Here is a 17,065-nt window from a genome sequence, read left to right on the forward strand (position 1 = left end):
CTCCTCACTCGGCAAAACTCCTCCTCACTTGAAAAACAAAGGCGCTCCTCACAGCGAAGCTCACCAAAACGCTCCGACGCCACCTCCTCAAGCCTTCCTGACGTCATTCCCGCCCTCCTCCCCAGCTTTAATACCCACCCACTAAACCCACCCCTAAGACCTCCCTCGACCAATGACATGGGGGATTGCTCCCACCGCGCGAATCCTCCCAGGAAAACACCGGCACGAGCCCCGGTCCCCCTGGGTCCCATTCCTCATACTGTGTCCCATGTAGGCTCCCCTTGTTCCCTCGTGCGTACCCTGCCCTCGCGCTCACCCTGTGACATCAGCTGGCACTGATACCCAGTCTGACAGTTGACTTTCTTGAAACCTGAACCTGACCGGCAACTGTGAAAGCCGCTCCTGCCGGTGTGTTGTGCCTGAAGACTGAAATAAAATGAAATTGTAAACTTACCTGGGTCCACTCATCTTTACAATGGCAACGAGGTGAAGCAACACACCGGAACATCCACACGTGTCGTGATAAGAAGGTGAAGAGAAACGGAGAAAAATATAGAAGCGGAACCTAAAGAAGAAAAGGAAGAAAGAAAATAAACAAGAAGGACAGATCCAATACAAAAAGGAAATAAGAAGAGGAGTGACTGAGAGGAAAAAAAAACAGAAATGTGAAAATTAGAAACTGGAAAGAAAAGTAAGGAAAAATAATCAGATCGATTGTGGAGAAGTTAAATGTTAGAGACAGCGTGACTGGCCAGGAAAAAAGTTTGCAAAAGAACCGTGAGGAGAGCGCACAGTAACTGGCCAGTAAACGCATCGTTGAGGTAATCGTGAGGAGAGCTTCGAATTGACTGTGGGGAATAGCTGACTAGCGCGGTGTGCTGATGTAAGCACGCAGCGCGGAAGCCATCTTGAAAGGATAAAGCTTACGGCATAGTTTATGCATGACGAGGCGCGCTCACGTGAATCCATTCAAGAAAAAAAAATGGAGAGAAAAGAGAAGTCAATTTCTAACGCGAAGTAATGCAAACAGAAGTAAAATAAGCTGGGAAAAGGACGAAAGAGACCCAGCGCCACCCACCATAAAACAAGTAAGATTTGGGGGGACTGCATAGGATTCCAAATAAGACTGTGCATATTTAAAAAGAAAAAAAGGAGAGAAAAGGTTTTGAGGAAGAAACAAGAAAAAGGATATAGAAGAAAAAGGAAATTGGAAGTTGTGTTTTTATTTTTATAAACTTACGTAAGTGGTGCATCATAAAGTTATATTAGTAATACACAATGGCAAGTGTTAATAAATACAACGTATCACCGCCACAGGCATTTCTAGCCACATCAGGTGAACCGCCATGGAAGTGGGAAGAATAGCGAGAATTTCTCATTAATTACATATCCACATGTGAAAACGAAGATGAACCACTAAAACAAGAAGAGAAAAAAAAATATTATTGCATTGTTTAGGGGCAGGAGGCCCAAAGATATACAATAAGATTAACAAAAAAGTAAGGGCAGGCGAAGATGGAAATATATATACACATGCCTTGGAAGACTTAGATAATTACTATAAACCAACAGTCTGTGTGGCGGTGAACAGATATAAGTTTTACCACCGGAAGCAAGGGAAAGATGAAAGTGTGGAAGGACTATGTTGCTATACTCAAAAGTTTGGCACTGGCATGTAAATTTGGAGAGCTGCATGATGATTTAATCAGAGACCAAATTGTCATGTGTGCAGCTAACCCTAATATTCAAGATGCTGTATGGGCAAAAGGTGAAAAACCTCTTAACGACGTAATTGAAATTGTAAAACGTGCAGAATTAACAGGAAGGTGTGCAAAAGTGGTAATCAATGAAAGTAAAACAAAGAAGGGAGAACCCAGCGTAGTGGCAAAAATAAGTGGAAGTAAAAATAGAGAGAGAGAAAAAGACAGAAAAAAAGCATTGAAAGGGATAGAAAAGAACTCCACAGTGGGTAAAGAGAATGGGCCCAGCGCAAATGTTACCAATGTGGAAGCAATAGACATTTAGCAAATGATTGGAAGTGTCCAGCAAGGAATGTTAAATGCAGATAATGTGGTTTAGTTGGACATTTCCAAAAAGTATGTTACAGAAAAGTGAGCAGTAAGGTAAGATTAGTTTTTTTTAAAAACTTTATGTACCATTGTTGATGAGACAAAGCCATGCACTGAGTACAATCATAGGACAATTCGGGTACAATCATGCGACGTTGCAATATTAATTACCTTTAAGACACAGTAGGTTCTACAACATATGCTGGAACGTACATATAATACATTCAAGGTCCATCTCGAACGACAGTACAACTTCCATATCTTTGATCCCATCTACTCCCTCCTTTCAATATCCCACTCTTGAACTAAGAATGGACCAAATCCCTCGGCTGAAGAAGTTTTGTACTTCGAGGTGTTGGTTCAGGGAGGGTGTCAATCTAACCTACCCCAGTCGGTACAACACCCTGCTCCCGCTGTGTGGGGGGATCTTGCTGTTTTGCTGCAAGGAATGCCTTAAAGGGGCCCCAGATGTCTCTAGGCCTGGAGGAGGGATGGACTGTATCGGCATTTTGATCACTTCTCGTGGAACACGAAGCCAAGCTTTGAATCCATCTCTGCTTCAACTGAGCTCTCCTGCCACCCCAGAGTATTGCTATCTCCCTTTTGGCCAGGAGTAGGGCTATAGCAGCGAACCTGCGAACTTTAAGAGGGAGTTGGACCACATATCCCATAGGTGCAATCTCTGGCAGGGGAGTCACAGGGACCTGTATCATCTTGCTTAACGCACAGTGTACTTCTACCCAGAAAGTGTGTATGTGCGGGCACGTCCAGGCTAGTTGTGCGAAGTCTGCTTGTGGGGAGTGGCATTGCTGGCAATAATGGGATCTAGTGGAGTCTATTCTGTGTGCTCTGGCAGGGGTTACATATATTCTGCGTAAAAACTTGTAGTGAATCAGCTTGTGTCTCCTATTTACGGACACTGTTTTTGTCACCTTGCAGCAAGCCATCCATTGTTCGTCAGATTTTGAATTGCCCAAATCTATTTCCCAGGCAATGCGCACCCTACTATCATCCAGTGTAATTAAGTCGGCACATGCCCTGTAAAGCTGGGATAGCAGGAGGACCCCTCTGCTGCTACATATCACCATCGTAAGCAGTGGGAAGGATGGAGGTTCCAGTGGGTAGTCTGGAACTGGGCTCGGAGTGCAGACCAAAGTCTGGCCAGAACAAACCTGTCCATGAATGTTGTGTCTGGAAATAAGGACGCATCAGCAGGGTCAAATACATGGCCCGCAGGGAACAGATCACCCATTTTGGCAATATTAAATTTTGCGCAAGTTTTCTGTACTAATTTTTTGCCTGTGATGGGCAGCAGTTTTTCATGTCAGGGATTGGCAGGTCGGACGAGTAAACCGTCTTGGTGGTAGTGAGATTGCTCAATTTGGCCCAGGCCCAACTGGTTGTGGAGACCGGTTGAATATCTGTGGGATCTCATGGAACGCCAAGGGTCAGCACTGCAGCCAGAGTGTCCGGCATGACAAAATCTGACTCTGGTCTTAATAAGGTGATCCTGGCGTCTGGGTGATATCATGTCTGCGCAAAACTGCACTGTGCCACTAGATAGTATAGGTGCAGATCCGGGACGCCAAACCCCCCTCTATCGCATGGGAGCATCGTGACCTGCCATCGCACCCTGGGTGTCCCATCGCCCCAGACTCTTCTAATCAACTGAGCACGAAGGGTACTAAAAAAATTATTTTTAAGTGGAATCGGGATGTTATGAAACAAGTACAAAAACTTTGGGAGCAGGATCATTTTAATGAGGGCCACTCGCCCCGCCAAGGAGAGAGGGAGCTTTAGCCAGTGGTCTATTTGAGTCACAAGTTTAGAGATTGCCACGCCATAATTGCGACAGATAATTTGGTCCATCTCAAGATGAATGTGTACCCCCAGGTACTTCACCGAGTCTGTGCACCACTCCAGCAGAAATTCCAGGTCACATTGGGCAGTGCTACTTGTAAGGGGAAAAATTACTGAAAAATCTCTCTTATAAGCGGGTCTAAGTTGGACTGGGGGTTTCGAACATATAGGATTGTGTCATCGGCATATAAAGAGACCAATAACGGTCCTGCGCGGAACTGCAACCCTCTATGCAGGTGCTTCTCCTGAAGGTGTCTTATCAGAGGGTCCTTCACAAGTATAAACAAGAAGGGGGACAATGGGCACCCCTGACGTGTGCCACGGGACAGTGGGAAGGGTGCCGACAGAATGCCGTTGAACCAGAGCCTAGCAGTTGGTTGACTATACAATAGGGACGTGGTAGGGACAAAGCCATGTGGCATACCTATTCTTGGCATTATAGACAAGAAAAAAGGCCATTCCAGGGAGTCGAATGCCTTTTCGGTGTCCAGCAGAATAGCTGCTGCGGGAGTGTCTGGGTTTATTCTGTGCAAGTTATTAAACAAGGTACGGAGATTGAACGCCGTAGATCGATGTGGCATGAATCCCGACTGGGCAGGGGAGACAATGGATTCCACCAGGAGGAGAGGCGACATGCATGCGCCTTAGCAAGTATTTTATAATCTAGGTTAAGGAGGGACAAGGGGTGGTAGGAGACGCCCAGCAGGGGTCCTTCCCAGGCTTGAGGAGTAAAATGATGACCGCTTCACCGAGAGTGGGAGGGAGAACCTGCCTCTCCAACGCCTCAGCATACATATCCAGAAGACGGGGGATCAGCAGATCCTTGTAGGCCTTGTAAAATTCCCTGGTGAACCCATCTAGCCCAGGAGCCGCAGATGTGTTCAGGGAAGTAATGGCCTCGTCTATGCTTTCTGCCATGATGGATACTGCTAGAAAGTCTTGCATACATTTTTCCAGATAAACTAATGCGACCTCAGACAGGTAGGCCTCCTGGCCAGAGCGGCCATGTCCCAGCCTTGTGGAGTACAGCGTTTTAAAGTAAGAGAGGAACTCCCTCTGTATTTCCAACGGGTCCGTGATATGTTGCCCTGTCGATGATTGAAGTTCAGTAATATAAGCTTTCGTGTAGGGGGGTCGGAACATTTGTGCCAATATCCTACCACGGCGGTCACTCTCCCCATACACTTTGGTGTTATGGTATTTTCCCACGTACAGGATTTACCTCTAAGCAGTTTCCCTATATTCCTAGAGCAGAGCCTCCCTCCTCCCACTACGACTCGGCTCAGTCAATGCCTCCCTCTCTGCGTCCAGAGTTCCAAGCTCCCTCTCCACCCGGGCCAGTGTACCACGTATATCGCGCAGTACTCCGGAGCTCTTTGACATGCATACCCCCCGCAAGTAAGCCTTGAATCCCTCCCACATTATGGCCTCTGTGTTCACCGATCCAGTGTTTCTTTCAAAATATTCCTCAATGGCCTCATGAAGTTCTTGTCGAAATACCTCGTCCTCGAGGGCACCACTGGGGAACCTCCACTGTCTCTCGAAACCTTCTGGGCGTGGGACTTTCAGGGTCATCAATACCGGGGAATGGTCCGAGTATGTTCTAGGCAACGTTTGAAGGTTATGAAACCAGTGAGAAATTTCCGTGTATACTAACCAGTAGTCAAGTCTGGTCCATGTGTCATGTAAACTAGTGTAATGAGTGTATGTAGTGTGACTAGGGTCTTGAACACGGCCTATGTCCAAGAGTGAGAGCTGCTCACATAGGGATTTCAACGCATTACGCACCCTAGGCTTGGGGTCAGGGGCAGTTGAAGTACTATTGCAGGGTGGGTGCAGGGTAATGTTGAAATCCCCCTCCAAGAGAAGGGGTACCAAGCCCAGCTGCAGCAACCTAGAGAGCAACCCATAATAGAAGCCCAGGGAATCAGTATTGGGACCGTATATACACACCAACGCCAGCTTGGCGTTCAAGAGAGTGCCCACTACTATTACATACAAGGTAAGATTATTTGAAGGGGACACAGAACATGAAAAAGGTTCCTCTGATGAGTCTGATTATAATCTCTGTGTACTGAATATTAACAATGGAAGTGAGGAGCAAGGTAAAGAAACGGGAAAAAAACCATATGCAAAGTTGCTATAGGAGGGGTAAAAATTGAAATTGTTGCAGATTCAGGATCTCCATGCACTATTGTCAATAGAAAGGAATGGAGAGAGAAGTTTCAAAATGCACTAGGACATAAAATGGAATTTCCTGACATAACATTGAAGACATTCACATGAGAACCAATCGAACTAGTGGGGTACAGAGAACTAAAATTTGAATTTAAGGACAGAGAAATGACCAGTAAACTATATGTGGCTGCTAAGGGACCTTCGGTATTAGGGTGGAAGGACCAAGGAAGGTTAGGCATCACACTAAATCCAAACAGTGCAGAGCCCACAACAGGGAAAAAGACTCAATAATGATGTAGTAAGCAGATTTCCTAAGGTTTTCAATGGCACCTTCGGAAAACTTAAGGGATTTCAGCATAAAATAAAACTGAAAGATAATGCTGTACCATGTGTTCACAAGGTAAGAATATATACCTTTCACTTTAAGGGAGGAGGTCAAGACACAGTTGAAGGTGCTACTTGAGGCAAACATCATTGAGCCTACGGAATCATCGGATTGGGTTGCGCCATTGGTGGTCGCGCGCAAGCCCAATGGCAAAATAAGATTATGTATTGACTTGCGCGACCTAAATAAAAACATCTTAGTTGACCAGTACCCACTACCGAAAATAAACGAAATGCTGTCATTGACAAAAGGTATGAAGGTATTCTCAACAATAGACTTAACTGCCGCATACCACCAGGTTCCTTTACACCCAGACAGCAGGTGCTTAACGAGCTTTATATCACCGTTCTGATGTTATCAGTTTAAAAGAGTACCATTTGGTCTGGCTTCGGCAGCGGCACTATTTCAAAGACTCATGCATGAGAATTTTAAGGATGTAAAAATCATGCTCATCTTTCAAGATGACATCCTTGTTATGGGAAAAAAAAAAACAGACCATGATCAAAAACTATCTAAGGTACTCAAAATTTTAGAAGAAGGTGGATTAACAGCAGAGTATGCTAAATAGGTAAGTACTTTATTCGGTTAAGATTATTAACCATAAAAGCGTACAAAATACGAAATTCATTTACATTAAAATAACAATAAAATTTGAGATAAAAATACATCAGATTTTCTTACAATCAAACAATACAAGGTTGGTAGAAGTGATATCCTAATTCTATCAGAGTAACATATCTGGGGAAAGGGGTAGGTTCTAGTAGCTATAGGGGGGTAACTGCTGATATCTTGTTGGTACAGGACCCCTCCTACCCTCCCGGTGGTATCCCTCTACGCTCCACCTAGTGCTTAGCGAATATGCAGTTCTTGGGTAAAAATCGCACAATTCAAGTGTTGATATAGACCCATCTCCTATTTGTGGCTCCCAGCTTTGTAGATAAGGGACAACCAAGTTGTCCTGGAAGTTGACAATGACCAGGTCTCCCGCTATGTTCTTAGGACGGGAGCCTATCCACCCCACCCTTCTGACATTTAGGATTGTCCCATTGATGTTGTATGGAAGCGGTCTATTTTTTGTCAACCAGAACTGAACTTTATTTTTGAGATCCTGGTGACCTTCAATCTTCCCGGTGGCAAGCACAGGCACTCCCGAGAGGAGACATACGTAGGGTGCTGCCTCTGGTGGTAAATTTATGGATCCATTACTCCCGACTAGCCCATCAGAACATTTACCTACTTTCGACCGCCCAGCTCTGGGAACAGAACTATGTGCCATTGTAAATTCATTGGCTACCTCCTTATTTTTAATAACTGATAGTACAGGGTCAAATGGGTTATTCTTGGCAATTTTGCTCTGTGCAGTCGTGTCAGACAGTTTTGAGACAGCAATTCTCTGAGATTGCTTGTTTAACTTAGTTGGCTTGGTATTGTTATCTATAGTTGAGAGCTTTTCCCCAATTCTCTCTAACCTTTCGATAAGCGGGGATAATAGGATTTTTACCAATTCTTCAAAGTGGGCCAACAAAATAGATGGTAAAAGGGATATAGGGGTTTCCAGTCTTTGACCCGCTTTGGGTGTCTCGGGAGTAGTGGTGGTAGTAACCAAAGAGGGGATTGAGGTTGTTTTTCGGTATTTCGATGGTTTCCCCTTATATTTCATACCTTTACGTTTTATGCTCTGGGTGGGAACATAAGGATGTGCTGACCCCTGAGTGGTAATTTTATCTGTTGTTACAACTGGGATTTCCACTGGACTTTTATTAAGTTGATGCGAATTCCTAATCTGAGGGCTTCCAATACCCATAGGGCATGTTGTGGGACTGGATTGTTCAATTCCCTGTTCAATGGGGATATACCTGGTTTTACAAATAGCATTTAATTCCCTCTGTAATAAAGAGTTTGGCGAGTCAATTGGAATTGGAGGGGATCGTTTGCTACCTATGGTGTCTTTAGGGAGGCTATGTTCTATTGACTCAAAAGCCGATGTTGCCCTAGTTAAATAAAGGTCCAGTGTCCCCTTAAATGACCCTCCTTGCGAGGCAGATTGTTTTGCTGACCCTTTAGAGGTCATGATGCGACAAGCTACTGACCCAAGTGCACACACCTTGTGAGAAACCAATGGATATCTAAGAAGACTAAGGAAGACTAAGGGGCTACGGAAAAAGTAAACAGAAACATTCGTTGGTAGGATCTGAATGGTTGGTCTCTAGATAAGCATACCTTAGTTGATGTCCTTAGTCCCTAGAGACCAGCCAATGGGAGTGCCCCGATCCGACCTCCTCTGGCCTCTGATGGCCGCAGATGGCCCCGCCCTTGTCCCGGGCCTAGCCCGGCGCCCGCCCGCGCGCGCGTCCCGCGGGGCCGGAAGTGAAGGCTGACTGAAATAGGCACCGGCAGCAAGGGGATTGGCCGCCGCCTCCCGCGTCCTCCCGCAGCCTCCAGGTGTGTCCGTGGGCTTCTCTGTGCTTCTCAGTGCACACGCTGCGCCTCCCGCGAAGCGGGAGACGCGAGGTCTGTTTTCAATCCCCCGGTAGCAAGGGGGTGTGGCCGCCGCCTCCCACGTCCTCCCGCAGCCTCCAGGTGTGTCCGCGGGCTTCTCTGTGCTTCTCAGTGCACACGCTGCGCCTCCCGCGAAGCGGGAGACGCGAGGTCTGTTTTCAATCCCCCGATAGCAAGGGGGTGTGGCCGCCGCCTCCCGCGTCCTCCCGCAGCCTCCAGGTGTGTCCGTGGCCTTCTCTGTGCTTCTCAGTGCACACGTTGCGCCTCCCCACGAAGCGGGAGACGCAAGGTCTGTTTTCATTCCCCCGGTAGCAAGGGGGTATGGCCGCCGCCTCCCGCGTCCTCCAGGTGTGTCCATGGGCTTCTCTGTGCTTCTCAGTGCACACGCTGCGCCTCCCGCGAAGCGGGAGATGCGAGGTCTGTTTTCAATCCCCCGGTAGCAAGGGGGTGTGGCCGCCGCCTCCCACGTCCTCCCGCAGCCTCCAGGTGTGTCCGTAGGCTTCTCTGTGCTTCTCAGTGCACACGCTGCGCCTCCCCTAAATGCAAGTTTGCTGAAAAAACAGTGACATACCTAGGGCATGAAATTACACCGGAAGGTATAAAACCAAAGAGAGAGTTAATTAAGGCCATTGAGGATGCTCCTGTACCACAAACAAGGGAATAATTGAGAGCCTTCTTAGGGCTAGTAGAATTTTATTCAAAATTCGTAAGGAATTTCTCAACAGAAACATGAAATTAGACAATTACTCAAGAGTAAAAACAAATTTGTATGGTCAATATGTTGCAACAAGGCATTTGTAGACCTGAAAAGAGAAATTTGTGAAGCTCCACCCCTACAAGGATTCGACCCAGATCTAAAGAGCGTAGTCACAACAGACGCGAGTGGAAAAGGTATAGGCACTGTACTTACGCAGGTTGGACCAGAAGGTAAGGAAGTGACAGTTGCCTTTGCATCACGTTCTCTCACCCCCACTGAGGAGAAATACTCGGTGATTGAACGTGAGGCACTGGCATGTGTATGGGGTTTGGAGCATTTCTGCCAATATATTTGCAGAAAAAGAGTGACTCTAAGGTGTGATCACAAACCTTTGACAAAAGTGTTAACTGTGAATGGATTGTACAACGCTTTTCATAGATTAGCAAGGTTGTAAGTGAGGCTATTGGACTACAACTACAAAGTAAAGTATCTCCCGGGTGCTAGAAATGTAGTGGCAGACTTTCTCAGCTGTTCACCCCTACCAGGAAGAGAGGAGGAGGAATGAAAGGAAGATGAGTTATGCGTGGCAAACATTAGCGAAGAATTTCCAAACATTCATAGAGAAGTTTGGGAAAAGGAAAATGCACAGGATGAAGTTATACAGGAAATAAACAAACATGTTATCAATGGCTGGCCAAGCAAAAAACACATTAAAACAAACTGAGACCATACTGGGAACTCGGGAACAAATTATCCGTGGAAGGCGGACTAATTTTAAGACAGGGGAAGGTAATACCTCCCGAGACACTAAGAAAAAAAATAATGGACATATGCCACAAAGGACATATTGGCATCAATAAGACAAAACAGAGAATAAATATTGGTACTGGTGGCCAGGGTGTGATTTGGAAATTGAGAGGAGAGTTAGGACCTGTGCAAAATGTGAAAACTCAGACAAGTCCCAAGTCACACTTAAACCACCATTGTATCCTTTGCCTTGCCCGGAGATGCCTTGGGAGAGTGTAGGCATAGATATCATGGGCCTGATACGATATAAAGGAGATCAAGTGTATATCGTGGTTTTCGTGGACCATTTGTCGAAATGGCCGGAAGTCAAGATACTCCATAAGGTTGAAGCAAACGACGGAGTGTTTACGAGAGAAGATATCCCTAAAACTGTTGTAAGTGACAATGGCAGTGACAATGCCAGGCAATTCACATCTGTTGCCTTCAAAAAGTTTATCGAAAGGAGCGGTATTATACATAAAACCACATCTGTATACCACCCAGCAGGTAATGGAGCGGTGGAAAGGTTCAACAGAGTGTTGAAAGGAACCATACCACTAGCAAACAACAACGAGTTGTGTTGGAAAATGGAAGTAAAGAAAATGATTTGGGCATACAGAATAACACTTAGGGAGAGCACAGGAATTGGCCCATTTGAAATGATGAGAGAGGAAGAACAGCACTGTCCACGGATAATGTAGGGTGGCTTAAGATAAGTAGGAAGGCTAATTGGTCTGCAGAGGAGGTCAGGATGAACGTACAAAAAGCACAGAGGGCATACAAAAAGAACTTTGATACAAAACACAGATGCAAACCCCTAACTACCCAGGTAGGAGATTGGGTGAGAGTAAAAAGAAGTGGGCACATTGAGAAAGGACAGAACAGGTTCCCCCAACCCTTTGTTGTGGAAAAAGTATTTTGCAATTCAGCTCTCCTCAGTGATGGGAAAGTGTGGCATGCATCTGCACTATCTAAATGTGAGAAGAAGGACAATATAGAAAACGGAAAAGAAGTGGAGTATTGTATTTGTATTTGGTGGATTTGTAGAGCGCGAATTGTTGCCCGGGGGCGTCCAAGCGCTGAGGAACCGGCAGAGGTAGCCTGAAAGGATGGCTAAATCAGCAGGGAAATTTACTGAGGGGAGTGAAATAGGAATGTTTTTAACTGCTTGCGGAAGGAGGAAAGGTTGGGGTCAGCTCTGAGATGAAGGAGGAGGGTGTTCCAGGTCCTGGAGGCATTGTAGGTGAACGTCCTGCCGCCAGGACCTGGATTTTTTTATACTTGGGGTCGAGGCCATAAAGGCCTGGCTTGATCGGAGGTTTCTGCTGGGATGATAATGAGTGACTAAGTCGCGGGTGATCATAGGACCCGAGTCCCAGAAGGCCTGATGGGCGATACACATGGCCCTAAAAAGGATTCGCTGACGCACTGGCAGCCAGTGCAAGCTGATCAGTCCAGATCTTACTGATTGCCTGCGGGGAAGCTGGAGCAGTGTGCGAGCCGCACAGTTCTGCACTGTCTGCAGTCTGCGTAGGGTGTAATCAGGAGCGCCGAGATAAAGAACGTTATTGAAGTCAAGGCGAGACTGTATGAGGGCCTGAACAACTACCTGTTTGGCCTCAAAAGGAAGAATTGGCAGAATGTTTTTTAACATTCTAAGGAGGCCAAAACAGGTGGCCGAGAGTTTTGTGGCCTGGGTGTTAAATGAGAGGGAGCTGTCTAGCCACACCCCGAGGCTTTTGATGTTGTCCTTAGGTGCTGGAGGGGTGCCTAGACAGGGGGGCCATAGTGAGTTGAAGAAACTGGGGTCGGAGGGTCCCAGGAGCATCAGCTCCGTTTTGTCTCCATTTAGTTTAAGAGATGATGAAGACATCCATCTCTTTACCTCCACTAGGCACTCCCTGAGTCCGCCTGATATTGGCGTGCCGGCTTCCTGCGCCAATGAGACCACCAGCTGAGTGTCATCCGCGTAAGAAATAATCTTAACCCCAAAAGGACGGACGACCTCAGCCAATGGCCTCATATAGACGTTGAAAAGTGCCGGGCTTAAAGAGGAACCCTGTGGAACCCCGCACTTTAATGGTCTGCTGGTGGACACTGACTCCCCATCGAAAACTCGAAAGGAGCGGTCCATCAGAAAGGATTGGAACCAGAGCCAGGCCGTGTGCTTGATTCCGACAGTAGACAGACGGTTCAGCAAGATGTCGTGGCTGACCGTGTCAAATGCCGCACTGAGATCAAGGAGGGTCACTGCCACTGATCCTCCCTGATCCAGGATTTTTCTGGATTCCTCGGTGACCATGAGAAGGGCCGATTCGGTTCCGTGTTTGGGTCTGAACCCTGTCTGGGTGGGGTCTAATAGTTGATTACTTTCTAGGAAATTTATCAAATGGAAGTTGATAAATCTTTCCAGGACTTAACTCACCCAGGGGAGTAGGGAAATGGGCCGATAGTTGCCAAAGTCGGAGGGGTCCAGATTGGGCTTTTTTAATAGTGCTCGGACCATGGCCCGTTTCCACCCAGGGGGGACAATGCCGGAGGTGATGGATGCGTTTAGGACGTCCATGATAGTTGGCAGTATGATCTGGGATGCTGACATTAGGACATCTGCCGGAGCTGGGTCATCAGGGGACCCCGATTTCACTTTTCGGGCTGTGGTTTCTAGGGATACCGGATCAAGAAGGGGAAAGTGATCCAAAGTGGGTAGTGGATGAGAAGAGAGGTTTGCCAAGGCTGTATTGGTTTGGTCAGGGGGGTGGTGGTAGAGGGGGGGAAAGATGAGTAGATTTTGTTTACTTTTTGATGAAAAAACTCAGCTACATTATTGCAGTGGGCTGTGGATTTGGTTTCGTGCAGACTGGGTGGGGGTTTGGTAAGTTTTTTACAATCTGAAAGATTTCTTTCGGTTTTGATTTGGCTAGGATGATTCTGTTCGAAACATATGCGGTTTGGGCAGCTTTGATTTCAGCTTTATAATCATTGATTGACTCTCGGTAGAGAATTTTGTTTCCTGGAGAGTAATCTAAACGCCATCGTCTTTCTGTTTTTCTGCATTGGCGTTTCTTTTCCCTGAGAGCCTCTGAATACCAGGGAGCGGATTTCTGGGGGCGTTTCAGCGTGATTTTACTTTTAGGGAGGGTAGCATCAAGAATTTGTGTGATCCAATTTTCATAGGCCTGATTGGCTAGACAGGGGTCCTCATTCTGGGGAGGTTGGTTGCTAGCAAGATTAAAGGACCATTCATCAACTGGAAGACGAGACCAGGCTCTGGCGAGTCTTGTCGTAAGCCCAGTTGGAGGGGGCTTAAGTACGGTCCAGGTGAGGGGCACAAGAAAATGATCCGTCCAAGGGAGGGGAACTCGAGATCCAGTTACCAAGTCTGCACAGTTGCTGAACACAGGGTCCAGCAAATGGCCTTTAACGTGAGTTGGCGTTTTGACGTGTTGAGTCAGTTGCAGAGCAGCTAAGTCATCTGACAGGGTAGTGACTGTGTGATCTGATACGGCGTCGAAGTGAAAGTTAAAATCTCCTAACAGAGTGAAATTGGAGGAGGTGCTAACGCGGTCAGCCATAATCGGGGGGAGCTGGTTATGGAACTGCTTAGGGGGACCTGGGGGGCGGTAGATTAGCGTTCCTGAGAGGCAAAGGTTGGGGGAAAGTTCGATACTGAAGGCTAAGCTCTCACAGTCAGTTGGATATGGACGGACCTGCTGAAGAGGGAGATCGTAGGTACTTTGACAGACAAATGAACTTTGATTGGCTGTATAAAGATGTGTTTGGAAGAAGAGGGGGCAGAGAGAAAGGAACAGGTTGACAGAGCTCCCCCGAATCAGAAGCAAATAGAATCTATTGGGGAAAACAGAGATATCAGCAGCAGCGAAACCACTGACGCATCCGGAGAAGAAGGTAATGAATTTTCTGAACTGGAGTCTGGAAGCGGTACGACCACTGCCGAAACCACCACCAGTAGATGCGGACGTACTGTGGCCATGCCAAGCAAGTTCAAAGACTTTGTGTGTGACTAACTAAGGGAGGATGTTACCTTCCACCACTGTTCTATTTTTAACTTCCTTTGGGAAGGAGATGTGTTGAGTTGTCTACAATCCATTCCTCATACTGTGTCCCTTGTAGGCTCCCGTTGTTCCCTTGCGTGTCCCCTTCCCTCGCGCTCACAATGTGACTTTAACTGCCATTCTGGAATGCTGACACGGTGAAGTGGGAGACCCAATATACCCTTGTTGGCTTGGGCGAAAATTGATATTAACAGGTGAGGTGTACCGACAAGGGGTTTCACTTCACTAATTATTTCTAACTGTAGATCAAATGACAATTCAAATATAATTGATCTTAAATCTTCATTTCATTTCGATGCTTCTGAGAGTACTTAATACACAGGAATGATGAAAAGACACAGGAATATCGTATAATCAAAAAAGATATATAAAGGTTACATAAATAATGAAAGATCAATCTCATATAGACATTTGAACAAGGCAATTCATTATAAACACCTATATTTCAAAAGTCAAAAACAACCAATCCATGAGGTATATCTGTTAAGTGCTGTGTTGCAACAATCAATCTACAAATACACTTAAAATATCTCTTGAAAGCAAGGATTCGGAAGATACAGTTGACGTTTCGGTCTTCTTGGTGTGAATCCTTCAGACCATCTTCAGGACTATGAGATAATGTAACAAAAGGCCCCTATAGAGAAAATATATGACAATCAAAATATAATTCTCTCTATATATCACACAATTACAATCATTTTTTACCAAAAGTAACAACGTTAACCCGTGTCATTTGAATGACCTAATATTTGGCCAATCTGGCATATAGAATCAATAACAATCATCAATACACATTAATGGCAAGAGAACAGTATATTAACCTTCCCAGGATAAATATTTATAATTCTTACTTGTGCTGAATGGTTCTTAGACACTACACTTCGGCCAAACTTCAAGGCGTAGTGCCACTTGCTATTTGGACTCTGGGTGGAGCAGGAAATTTAATTTCTGAAAGCACAATGAGTACCATTGATCTCATTTGCTCAGTTAAATCAAATTTGTCACAAGATTAAGAATGAACATCTCTTAAATACCTGATGGTCTCAAGAGGGGACCATTATTAAGGGTTCTTCAACTAACGCTCCTCACTTTACACTGGTCGAATTAGCAATGTTCAGAGACAAATCTGTAATAGAATTCAGTGTTTGTTTACTACAAAATATCATGTCTGTGACTCAATCATAATTCTGGATACACTCTTTCAGAGTGGCTTGACAATCAATTTTATGTCAGTCTAAAACGAAAACTAATGCCTTTACCTAATACAGAGTGCAGTGGGCTGTAGTTGTAAAAAGCCCTCTTATAGGTATGTATTCATTGACCAGTCACATGGACTATGAACTTGGTTACACCCCATAGTCACTGAAATGTTCGGCGTTTGACTAGCTACTGCATTTAATACCTGGTTGACATACGGTGTATGCCTTTATAGAAAAGGAGACGTGGCTCGTGAAACAATGACTAGCTTTAACAGCGCGGCTCACGGAATACTACTGGAGACTTAGGAAACAGTACATTCTTCGAACATCAAAGAGATTAACTGACCCTCGTGAGCATGATTTTAAGCGCTGCTCACACTAATCATACTTGAATAACAGGTGAGACAGCGTACCAGTATGCATACACACAAACCTTCTAACATATTTTCGGTCTGTTGAATCCGATTTAATACCCAGTTGACATACGGTGTTTACTTTATACACAAAGAGGACGTGACTCGAAAGAACATGGCTAGCTAACAGCGCGGCTCACGGAATACTGCTAGAGACTCAAAAAAAGTACATTCTTTAAACATGCCCGAGATGACAGTTGTTTACTAACCCTCGTGACATTAATTTTAAAGAGCTGCTCGCACTAATCATGCTTAAATCACAGGTGAGACAGCGTTCCAACATGCATCCACACAATCCTTTTAACTTACTTTCGGTTTGTTGAATACAGTGCTGGAACCAACGGCAATCCTTCGTTCTGCTTGCGTAAACGTTGCATGCAGACGTAACGTTTTTAAAGGGGATGACGCGGAAGTGTTATTATGTTAAATGTAAATGTGTGTGTGTAAATGTGTGTATACTTGTAAAGTGCACTGCCGCCCCATCGCGGGGCATCCTGGCGCTGTATACCGCTGTGGAACCCATCCTGGCTTTCCCTGTGAGATGCTCCCTCCAGGGAACCCCCCACGGTTAAGTCAGGCATCCCAGCACTGTTGGGGCCGTTGTGGAGATTAAGCAAGCTATTGCCCAGAGTTGCAGAGTGGGACCCATGATTAGAGTAGGCACCGAGGCAAGAATTATCGAGTCCGCGGACATTGAGCCCAAGACCCTGCCGCGTCGGGAATTGAACCCTGGTCCCGGGCCTGACCTCTGCTTCAGGGTCTGCCGCTTATAACCAGTGAGACACACTTCTCCACGTTGCGGTTGCGTTATCGTGTTGATGTTTTATTTATACATTAGGATAAGAAACTATAGTTTTTAACAATTTATATTAATTTTACGAACACCGCTTTATTATTACTATTGTT

This window comes from Lissotriton helveticus, chromosome 6 (genome assembly GCF_964261635.1).
Source record: "Lissotriton helveticus chromosome 6, aLisHel1.1, whole genome shotgun sequence".
In the NCBI taxonomy this organism is placed as follows: Eukaryota; Metazoa; Chordata; class Amphibia; order Caudata; family Salamandridae; genus Lissotriton; species Lissotriton helveticus.